The sequence below is a fragment of the Orbicella franksi genome, chromosome 2 (assembly GCF_964199315.1).
Source record: "Orbicella franksi chromosome 2, jaOrbFran1.1, whole genome shotgun sequence".
In the NCBI taxonomy this organism is placed as follows: Eukaryota; Metazoa; Cnidaria; class Anthozoa; order Scleractinia; family Merulinidae; genus Orbicella; species Orbicella franksi.
In genome coordinates, this window is record NC_138146.1 from 22,505,519 (window position 1) to 22,513,951 (window position 8,433).

At 40.4% G+C, this 8,433-nt stretch overlaps 1 pseudogene; it reads right to left on the reverse strand.

Moving 5' to 3' along the window:
* Positions 1-1,707: 1,707 nt before the first annotated feature.
* Positions 1,708-4,589, reverse strand: LOC145468885 (E3 ubiquitin-protein ligase TRIM71-like; annotated as a pseudogene).
* Between the last annotated feature and the right edge of the window lie 3,844 nt (positions 4,590-8,433).

The following is an 8,433-nucleotide window of genomic DNA, read 5'->3' on the forward strand; positions in this document are numbered from 1 at the left end:
GAAAAAAGCAAGCTCATTCTGCACTTGTTACTACGCAAGTCGGTATTTGGAATTGTTGGTAGGTGACGGGGGAAAAGTAGACTGTAATGCTAGGCGTGTAGCGTTGATGGAAGGGTAACGGGAAGGGGTAAACTTTTAGAACAATGCGTTTCCTTGTTCTGTTTCTTCCCCCTTCCTGTCCACTCCGCCCGTCCCGCTTGTTATGTAAGAGCATGGACAGTATCAACATCACTAAGGTCCCATTACGAGACAGTCTCTGGCCAACCTGCACACAGAAATGTACAAACGAATGCAGAGGAGCAGTGCGGGTGATAGCTCTTCTAAAGACCAGGGATGGACGGATTTAGCGCGGGTGTCATTAGGAAAGGAAGGGGACTTCAACTCTGTTTATCATGTATAGCGCAAACAGGAAGAAACAAGCCAAAAACCCGAAAAGGTTGATTTCCATATGATCGCTGCGAGCGTTACCGTCGCTGCCGTCGTTGCGATCATTACAGAAGAAGTTGACCGATCTCACTATACGGTGACTTGGTTTTTCAGAATACATGTAAACAATAAGTAATTTCTCCATCAATTGTATTCACACATTTTCTCTTGGTTTAGCGAGACCAAGGAAAGCATTTGTTACGCATCAACCAACCTTTGCAAACTCAATGGTTTTGAGAAACAAAATTAAAACGATAACAATAGCGTCCGCCGTTCATTGTTTATCTGTCCCGCCTACTCTAGCATAATGAGTTGTGTAATATTCCCTGCGACGCATAGCATGCGTTCTTAGCAACCAATGAATTCAGTTCTGTTTGATCGTTCATGAATAATAACGCGAAATAAAACAGATCTAGAATCTCTTGAACTGCAAGTATAAATGTCGCGAGAACGATAGCCATTCTGCTCGATGTGTATGAAGTCAAAACTCTCATTGTAGAAATGCCCGCCGCCTTGGAAAACGCGGGCTGTTTGCCAGTAAAAGCAGGTGTTCTTTAACATGTTTATCAAGTTTTCTATATTAACGACGTTGTACTTCATTTTCTTATTTCGTTTTTTCGAACAAGCCCTGTGGAGAATACCGCGCAAATCTTTGCCTAAATTGTCAGATTTGACTTCGTGCGTATATCTACATATTGATTTAAGGAAACTGAGAGAAAAAACCGAGCTCATTCTACACTTGTCACTACGCAAGTCGGTATTTTGAATTGTTGGTGGGTGATGGGGAAAAAGTAGACTGTAATGCTAGGCGTGTAGAGGTTGATGGAAGGGGAAGGAGAAGGGGTAAACTTTTAGAACAATGCGTTTCCTTGTTCTGTTTTACCCCCTTCCCGAGCACCCTGCCTGTCCCGCTTGTTATGTATCAGCATGGACAGTATGAACATTACTAAGGTCCCATTACCAAATAGTCTCTGACCAACCTGCATACAGAAGTGTTAAAACGAATGTAGAGGAGCAGTACGGGTGATAGCTCTTTTAAAGATCGGGGGTGGACGGATTTAGCGCGGGTGTCACTATGAAGGGAAGGGGACTTCAAATCTGTCTTTCTTGTATACCGAAAACAGGGCGAAAACAAGCCAAAACCCGAAAAGGTTGATTTCCATGTAATCTCTTCGATCGTTACCGTCGCTGCCGTCGTTGCAATCATTACAGAAAAAATTGACCAATCTCACTATAGTGACTTGGTTTTTCAGAATACATGTAAATAATAAGTAATTTCTCCATCAATGGTATTCACACATCATAATTAATTTCAAAACTTCATTTACAGCAAGTTAAAAGGCTTAGCTTTACAATGTACATGGTAATTATTAGCATTTAAGCAACTTAATTAACAAAGATGATAATAAATGACTCAGTTCACAGCGGTGATCCTACATTTTTTTTAACGACATAAGAGATCATCTTAGTTATTGTTCGCACTTCCAGGCAGTTGCAAAAATAAAGCCTGGAGAAAATTCAGGCCTGAGTGAGTTTGCAACTCATAACCTCAGGCTCGAGCTAGTTTCAACTCATAACCTCTGCGATACCGGTGCAGTGCTCTACCAACTGAGCTATCAAGCCAACTGGGAGCTGGTGTTGTTGAGACTCCACTCTAACTTACCAAGTTTGATAACTCATAAATCTTTCAACTATATGAAAGTAAAAAGTCCGAACTATCATAATCAGATCAGGTTCGCACTTCTGATCTATCGGAACGCTGTCACAAATGTTCGTGCACAGCAAATTATATACTACTATTTTAGGACGATCTCTGAATGATAGAACTTTAGGTGGCGTTGATACACAATTCACTATACAATTTCAAATTTTGTCTTTCGATACACAATTCACCATAGAATTTCGAATTTTGTCTTTCAATACAATAAAATGGGTTTACTTTATGTGGAACCAATGAATTGCTTTCCAAAGGAAAATAGTTTTCTCAGATGCACTACTGAAAAACATGAACACAGTTATTCCAGAAATCAGTGACCAAAACATGTCCGTCATTTGACACGGCGACATAGGTAGGAGCCCTGACGCCCTTAAATAAATGTTCTACTATCTCAGTGACAAACGTTCCGTCCAGTCTGAAAATTTGCAGTCTTTTGTTCTCTTCATCGCAAACGATTAGATTATTAAACTTGTCGATTGCGAGTCCAATAGGATGATTTAACTGTCCGTCACCAGTCCCCTGACTGCCAATATTGTAAAGGAACTTTCCTTCCTTGCTAAACACCTTAATGCAATTGGCGTTATAATCAGAGACAACGAATCTGTCCTGGTGATAAACAGCACAACACAGGGAATGGTCACCGGAGTCTGAGGTACGAAAGGATTGTAGCAACTGCATCCCGTCAGGGGAGATGACCCTGATTTCATTGCTCTTTCAGTCACATGCGATTATACCGCCGTCATTTCCAAGAGACACGTTAAACGGAATCTCTAGGTGTTCATCGTTGATGTGTTTGATAAACTGGCCACGTTCAGTGAACAAAGAAATCTTATGATCATCCTCAAGGACAATGGCTATGATGTCACCAGACTTGGTAAATGCTACTGTGAAACACTTGTTCTTTAGTTTTATCTCCCTCAAATAATTTCCGTCAGAGCTAAACAGTTGAATCCTTTTATTCTCATAGTCTGCCACGGCAATGGTTCCAGTTTTTTCACTAACGGCAATATCTGAAGGCTTATCAAACTGTCCTGGTCCAGTGCCATGGGAACCAAATTTAAACAACAATTTATATTGATGTGGGACAACTTGAGCACTCCAGGGACTACCAGTCAGCGGCTGACCATTAATCTCAATCCCCACTCTATATTGCCCAACACATTCTGGCCTGTACATCACAGTGTACTTGCCATCTTTGCTGTCTGTAATGTCTGTGGTCGATTTTCTTCTTGTTGGAGTTTCAATGTCGACTTTGATGTGATCATCTTCGTTATAACACTGTATTCCATTTGAATCTCTGGTCATAATCGTAAAACTTGTTTCAGTCTTTTCTTCTGTGTCTTTGTCACAATGTCCTTCAACTATCGACAATGAAGAATCTGTGTTACTTACAATAACTCGATCGCAAATGGTCGTTATATTTTGTACCATGTAATGTACATGGGGAGGTTTATACATTTCAGGTTTTCTTGCGTTCAAAAGTTCCTCGCAGCGTCCAATGATGACTTGTTTCGTTTGTAAAATTTCAGCATTAATGTTTCTTTCTAAGATATTCTCGCCTTGTTCAACAGAACTTTTCAACTGAGTAACAGCAAACCGAAAGTTTTCTAGTTGTGTTTCGTGAGCCTTTTGTTGTGCTTGATTAATTTCATCAAACTTGGCGTTCATGGTCAATTTGTGCTCTGCTAAAATTCGAATACAATTGTCCACCGTTTCTGTCATCTTTCTTTGGGCGGCAGATATTTCCAGTTCGCTTTTGTCCATCAACTCTTGCTCTTTCTTCATTTGGTTTTCATAAACAGCAACTTCTGTTTTGACCTTCTCCAGGGCATCCACAATTTGCATCTTGTGTTCGTCTGCGGCCTTCTGCATATCCACCATGGAGTGACGATTATGACTCACCACACTGCACTTGTGGCAAATACAGACCTTACATTCTTCGCAATAATATTCAAGTGTTTGATCTTCGTGGTATTGCTGTGAACACATGACAGGTCTTCTGATTAATTCTTGAACATCTTGCGCTCGCAAATTCTCGACCTCTTGTGGCTTTCAGGCGTTGATGAGCTTCAAAACAAGATGCACATAGAAAGTTTTGGCACACAAAGCAGTAGCAAGTTGCAATGTTGTTTTCATCGCAACTGCTGCATCTCTGGGCCTCTGCGCTGCCATCTCTCAGAGCTAGGAGATCCACCAATCGATTGAGATGAAAAGATGTGGGAAGGCCGCCAAACGTGTCTCCTTCAGGAATTTGGAAGCAAGTCAAGCAAACCGGACATTTGATTGTTGTTTGCCGCTGTCTTCTTGCATAGAGTGCGTGTTTGTTGAGACACAGCAGACAAAATGAGTGTAAGCATGGTAGTGTCTTGGGATCGTTGACTGTTTCTAAACACAACGGACACTCAGCCTCTTTCCTGAGATTTCTAAACAGTTGTTCAACATCCATGTTGCTGATCAATAAACTTCTGGGTGTGGTTGATTGTCTGTTCACGTGACGTCACCTCTGGATATTAATAACATTAAAAATTTGGATCAAAATTTGTCACGACATCGTGATCCTGTCATGAGCCAGGGTTGTGTCAGACAGTTTTTATTCACCCTTAGGCCAAAAACATACATTTAAACAATTTTATTTACAAACGTAAGATTTATGCAAATGACAAAGAGAATTTTTTTTCATACTGATAAAAGAAGTGTATTTTGTGCTCTGTTGTGTTTCTGCTGGTTGATTATGGTGACCCCGCCATCACAATGGCTGTGCCTACTACTGTAAGTTGATATAATTGACTTTTCGCCAGTCATATCATGTTTAGTTTACATTCTTGCGTGAAATGTGGATTTGAGGGAATTTTCTTGAAAGAAAAGGATCTTAAAACTAACTGATTGTGCATGCATTGTCACCGCGGTCTCCGTTCTCTCGTCGATTGTTCGACGGAGTCATTGAACGAGGCAAACAGGAGCGCTAAATTTGCAAGTGGCAAACTGACAAGGTAATTCTTTTAACACCTCTTTTAAGTAAGCTGCTAATTTTCCCAAACGAAGCATTTATCTACCAGCTAGGTCAAAACGATGAAATCTGCGTATATTAACAACAATTAATATTAATGACAATTGAATTTTTTTCATGGCCCTTGCCTTTGCAGGATTTTTTGGGGGGCAAGTCCCCTGCACGAATTTGTTTTTAATCTTGACACTCGCCACAATCGAAATGCCTGGAATAGATTTCAAGTTTAGAACAAATATTTTCTAACTTTCACACAGTCGTTTTGCTTTCCTGTGAAAATTATACTCGGGGGAAACATAACCAAGGATCAGACACATCCAAGTGCTATTGCCTAAAATGGGGCTGCAGTGCTGTTTTGGCTTGATGTTCAGGTTAAAATATCAATTTTATAGATTCATTACCCTTGTAATAAAATTCCTTCTTGGCAAGCAGTGAATCAAGGTTTAAGCTTAAGGGTTCTTTGAGTCCAGTTGCAAATGATGGGGTGAAAGGGTCTATTCAAATAGGGGGGGGGAGGGTCTAGGGGCATGCCCCACCCCCCAAGAAAATTTTGCAAAATTGAAGCATTTTTGGTGCGTTTTCCACGATTTTCAGCCCATAAATTTAATGTATCGACTGGACGTGAATGATAATGCGTCATTTACTTTGCCAGAAACCTAAAATATATTTTTTTCTTCACTTCTTCTTTTCACGATTTATTTTTTTAGTCACCTTCCCTTGCCTGAATTTGTTTTGCTTTTTCCTCAGCCCCTCCATCATTTTTCTAATGGTCCGTCCCTTAGAAAGAACTAATAATGTAAACAAGCCATCAACTTTATACTTCCTTGTCCTAATGGCTATCTGAGTACAAGATCAGTTTGATAATTTGTAGGTGAGTCTGCATACGAGCCAAGTGGCTCATCAGGCCGGAGCTTATCCCGGTTTCAGTAGCTTGAAGCGACTAGTAGTATTTCTACTCCTCCCTGGATGGGATGTTAGTCCATGGTAAGGTTACCCTTCAGCATTAAATTCGTCGGTACTCATTTATATACCTGGGTGGAGAGAGGCACTGTGAGAGTAAAGTGTCTTGCCCAAGAACGCAACACAATGTCCCCGGCCAGGGCTCGATCCCGGACCACTCGCTCCGGAGTCAAGCTCAGAAAACACGAGGCCACCGAAATGATGAAATCTACACATATTAACGACGATTAACGCGCGATTAACGTCATGCACTTCCAACTTTTTCAAACAAGGCAAATATGAGATGCAAATAAGCATAGATTGGGGCGCTTTTTTTAAAGCCGGTACGCTGGGGACCTAACCCGATTAGAAAGAATGAATAATGTAAACATGCCATCTGCCATCAACTAGATACTTCCTTGTCCTAATGGCTCTGTGCCGGTACAAGATCAGTTTGATAATTTGTAGAGTCTTCATTTATTCAAATTATCAGAAACCCATCTGGTTTCTGACCTGATATAAAGTACCCAATTACGGAACCTTGAACATGTTGAGGTTGATATCAAACAATAATTTCCGTCCTTATTGATGTAAACACTAAGGCTACTTGTTCTGATCAAGCACAAGGTGTGGCTGGGAGGGGGAAGGGTGGGGAGGGCTTTTTGCTTTCCTTCGTGTTTAATTAATTCCAATGACTTCTATACTGAAGCGATTCATGACCATTCATTGGCATCATAGATTTAGCCCATCTTGTCCCCGATTCTGTAGAAGGGGCAAAACCACAAGACAAGCTGGCACACCAAGTATGCCGTGGTAATCACCCTGTCCTACTTCTGGCATGTAACTCACTCGCGCAAAACTGAATCCTAGATAGGAAAGAAGTGCGAAACGCAAACACAACATCACAGTTCTAAAAATTGGAACACTAAATTTTGAAGCGGATGTTAACGGCAAAAAAAAAAAAGAAGAAAAAAAACAAACGCAAATAAAGCTTTATGCTCGTTCATCTGATTTCTAAAGAGCTTTCCATACAACACCTCAGATCTCTGTATATATTCGAAGCTGTTAATATTGTAGATTTGAAGGCAGCTAGTTTAAGTAATATTGTTTGTAAATATAAACGTTCCCTAAATCCCAACTCTTCAATACTAAAACTAAACTCAAGCGAAAATGAACGTGGGAAAAAGAGGCGATAGCAGTGAAAGAGGGCGAAATGTAAAGCTCAAAATTATGTTATTTTATTTGAGTGGATTCAATCTTACAAACGGACGGATAGTTTTGCAGTGTGAAGACCAAATGCAAAACCTTATATTTAACAGCGGTGTTCGAGCCACGCATTTTTGGCTTTTTTTTTGAGATTTGACAATCAGATATATACATGGGCATTAAGAGTGTGAAAGCCAATCTGCATGCGATATTAAAAGATTTAGCTGTTAATCCTATTCATGCAGTATTGGGATTTTTGTGGATAAAATAGATTTAATTTCTCATGAAATCACAAGCTAAATCACAACCAATTGGAATGCCACAGTTGCTTGCCAAATTTACATACAATATAAAAAAAGCTGGATTTAAAATGTCAAATGCTGTTAATGAGAAAAACAAAATTAGTGAAAACGTCAACAATAATTTTGCAATCGGCCATTCACTAACTCGTAAATTAGTTTCACCGGTTAAGAGTACTCCCTGATGGATGCATAAATGTTGATCACAAGGAAGACGATTTCAACGTATGTCTACTTTAACGTCTTCTTTTAAGAGCGTCTGAACGGCGCTCCTATCAGTCGCCTTTAATGTTTGAGACGTTAAACCTGTCTAGTATAAAAACGTGACGCCCTTAACTGTCTGCTATGTTATCAGGTAGTAGATTTGTTGGGCTTTTTCTAAACTGTCAGATTTGACTTCGTGCGCATATCTATAAATGATTTAGAAAAGTTGAGAGGAAAAACAAGCTTATTCTATAGCTACACCTGTAGATAATCAAGCAAGTTGGCCATTTGATTTTTCGGTAGCTGATGGAAAAAAAAAAACAGTGATGCTAGGCGTGTAGCGGTTGATGGAAGGGGAAGGTGTTAAACTTTTGAACTATGCGTCTGCTAGGTCTCTCTTTCTTCCCCACCCTCCGACCTTTCCTCCACCCCGCCCGTCCCGTCAATCAGTAATGAGTATGAACATCACCAAAGTCCCATTACGAGACATTCTCTGGTCAACTTAACAATGCATGGTAATAACATATCAGAGATGCCCAAGCGAATTCGGGAGAACAGTACGGCTAATACGTCTTGCAAAGACCAGGGAGGGATCTAAGTGGGGGTGTCACGAGCAAGGGGCCAGGGTTTTGATTCTG